Here is a 3661-nt window from a genome sequence, read left to right on the forward strand (position 1 = left end):
AGAATTACAGGGCCCTAGTGTGACCATGCAGAATGGACTCTAGAGGAGGAGTGCCAAGGCTGTTCCCACACAATGATTCCTGGAGACTCTGTGTGCCTAAAATCCCTTCTCAGTACTGAATAGTAGACTGAGTCTCTCTCTCTTTACAGTAACAACAACAACAACAACAACAACAAAGCTGAGTAATATTGCACAGGAGTACTAGATACTGCCTCATTGGGAAGAAAAACTACGTTCAATAAAAACTGGGCTGCGCACGACATGCTTGAAGCAGAGTGTGACTGACCGTGGGGACACCTTCTGGCACACATACACCTGGAGAGTAAAGCAGGGGTGGGAGATAAGGGGAAGGGATTGAGAACGAAGGGTTGGAGCACGGCTCGTTCTGGTTCCACAGCTGATTGGACAGCTGGTCCAGTGCGTCCAGAACCTGTCTGGGCTGGTGGCACAGGTGGCCCAAACATACCATTTCCTGCAGTGCACAGAGTGAAGATCCACCTCCTCTGTTGTCTTGGATGCATTCATGCATTGGGGAGGTCCAGGTTGTTCCTGAACACCAATAGGACAGCGGTGTCGATGAGCTCATCCTCCAACAGCATCGTCATGAGCTCCTCATGGGTCCCGTTCACAAGCCCTCTGCCCTTGTTGTTAGCCACAAAGATAAGACTTTGTGCGGTCTGGAAGCTGTGACAACACAGAGGATGGGTCTTGTCCGGACCACCACAACCCACCCGATGAAGCTGACATTCCTGTGCTCTGTGGTTCCCACTTTGAAGCCTTTGGTGGGAGTGGTTGTCACGATCTCAGCCAACTTCAGTTTGTACAGGATGGTGGTCTTCCCCACAGTATCCAGGTCCACCGTGAGACCGAACATTTCTTTTTTTTGCCAAAAATATCCTTGAAGAGATTTGCTTAGATATTCCCTATGTTGCAGTGGGAGCGACACTGGCCAGAGAAAAACCTTGGTGGCCAGTGGCCTTTGAGAGGTTTCTGCTTGGAGCCAGGCATTGGTTTCACTTCCGCTAACATTTTATACCTTTCCTCTCATGTTCTTCTTTCTGTTCTAAAATCCCATCCAGGATCTCCTATTATATTTACTCATAATATTTCTATATGTTCTTCTAGATGGTGAACACGTTCTCAGACCTTCCTTGTTTTTGATGACCTTGACAGTTTTGAGGAGCACTGATCAGATATTTGGTAAATTCTTCATCAGTTTAATTTTGCCTGATGTGTTTCTCATGGTCAAACTGCGGACATGGGTTTGTGGGATAATGTTTGCAGAGATAAAGTGCTGTTTTCTTCAGGTCTTATCAAGAGTAACTACTGTCAACATAACTTCTGATTGAAGGAGTGTTTGTCAGCTTTCTCCAGTGTCAAGTTATTCTTTTATTCTCAGCTTTCTATACTGTATCCTTTAGAAGTTACTATGCACGTCACACACTTAATGGGTGGGGACATTAAGTTAGCCAAGTAATTGTATCGGCAGAGAAACAGAGAGCTTGATATGCAGAGGCATCGTATAACTAATAAACCACCTCTAGAAGACCAAACCTGCACTAATCTCTCTGGGAGAATATTCTTCAATTTCTTCTTAAATGTGACCCGGGGCGTGACGAGACAGGGGAAAATTCCCCAGAGGCAGATCCAGAATGCACATTAGACACCGAACAACAGAGTTGTTTCTAAAGTGCTGTGTCCTATCCACTGACATTTGATAAATGCTTTGGATAAGGCAACAGTGTTTCTTCTTCTTCCTCTTTCCAAGTGATTTTTTTATTACAGTGTTCCTATTCCTAATCCTTAGTTCAACATGGGGTAGATAAACATATTACTTGTCTCTTAACTGTATAAACTAAATGTCCATACTGGAACTTGCTGAACATTAATCATTCTTCATGGATATTTATGTATATATTAATTTAGGATTTTCATGCTGGAGAAAAAAAATTGTTCCATGACTGAGAAGTGAGTGCATGGATATTTGGATAGCCACAGAAATAAATTAACAACAATAAAAAAGGTCACTGTCCCTTTATGTTCTTTTTTGGTAACATCTTGATTTTTAAATTTTATCCTTAGAATATCATTATCCAGGAAAAAAAAAATTCCTTTACCCCTAGTAGGTAAGTATGGTCATAAAGCTAAATTTTCTCCATATAATAGAAATTGAAGAAAAAAATTTTAAATGTATGCAATTTCAAGTTTTTGCCATTAAATACATGGGATTTGCCCTTCACCTTTGACTTCCCTTACTTCTTTCTATATGAAATAAGGATGTATTGAAGAGTTGTTCTGGCATATGGGGATGAGGGAAAATTGTAGAAGGGGGAAACAAACAAAAATTGAATACAATTCACAACGCTTGATAATACCATAAAGTAGGGCTTCCTTTGGATGGAGATTTTAAGTGAGAAAAATACACACTAGTCTTTTATAAGCTACAGATTTTTTTTTTTTTTTTGTGAACACAGTCTCAAAAAACCAAATTTTACATTAATTGAAAATTGCTTCAAAAGCATATATGGAAGTTTAAAAGGCAAAAAAGAACAAAAACATTTTTGGAACAGGTACATGAATTTATTTACACATTAATAAGTAATATATAAATAATTAAAGAATAGAGTAGCTCTTTTTTCAGAAATATAACTAAATTAACATTGAGCTCAGAAACAGACCCATATATATTTAAAACTAGACATAAGATAAAGTCACATCAATGGGAAAGGGATAATCACTTCAGTCAATAGCAGAGGAACTAATTATAAATATGGAAAAAATAAATTGGGTTTATATGCACATCAACCTCAGATGAAACATAAATTTCAAAGACAGTACCTCAAAGACTTTAAAAAACATATAAGGATTAATGGCACACTCCTAGTATTAAAATATCTTCTAATGAGACAAAAAATGACAAATGGGATTGAAAAGACTGATAATTTGGAACATATAATAAAATTAGTGTTTCTGTTCATTAAAATGACCTATGAAAAGATTGAAAATAAGGGCACAGATTTGTAAATTTGTTATTAACTGAAAAAAGCTCTAGAATATAAGATATATAAAAGAACTCAGGCAAAGGTCATCCCCTGAAAACATTGGACATCAACAGACTTTTCACAGAATGAAAACATACCTAATCTCATTATGAGCAGAAAAGTGCAGAGAAAACCATACTGAGAACTCATTTTATAACTAACAAAAATTAAAAGGCCTATAATGACAAATGTTGGCAGGGTATAGAAAAAGAAAAACCATCATAACTGTCTATGTAACTGTAGAAAGTGGGGGAATAGTGGCAAGAGAAAGAAAATCTTTAGAAAGCAGATCGCCAACAGCCTAAAACAGAACATGTGCAAATTTCAAGACCCACGAGTTCTCTTCTTGATTGATATACAGGTACAGATAGAGATATCAGCATGTTCAGATAGATCTATGATATCTGTCATCTATCCATCTACATCATAGACTAGAAACTTTTTTAAAAATAAGATTTTATTGAGAGAGAGAAAGGGGGAGAGAGAGAATCTGAACAGAAGGAGACGGGGAGAAACAGACTCCCTGGTGAGCAGGGAGCCCGCCTAAGGTGGGGTTCGATCTCGGGACCCCAACCAAGATCACGACCTGAGCTGAGAAACGTTGGAACTCATGCATAAGA

General features: G+C 38.5%; 1 pseudogene; it reads right to left on the reverse strand.

Annotated features, from left to right (window-relative positions):
• Positions 1 to 235: 235 nt before the first annotated feature.
• Positions 236 to 1029, reverse strand: LOC132010626 (ADP-ribosylation factor 1-like; annotated as a pseudogene).
• Between the last annotated feature and the right edge of the window lie 2632 nt (positions 1030 to 3661).

This window comes from Mustela nigripes, chromosome 2, assembly GCF_022355385.1.
Source record: "Mustela nigripes isolate SB6536 chromosome 2, MUSNIG.SB6536, whole genome shotgun sequence".
In the NCBI taxonomy this organism is placed as follows: domain Eukaryota; kingdom Metazoa; phylum Chordata; class Mammalia; order Carnivora; family Mustelidae; genus Mustela; species Mustela nigripes.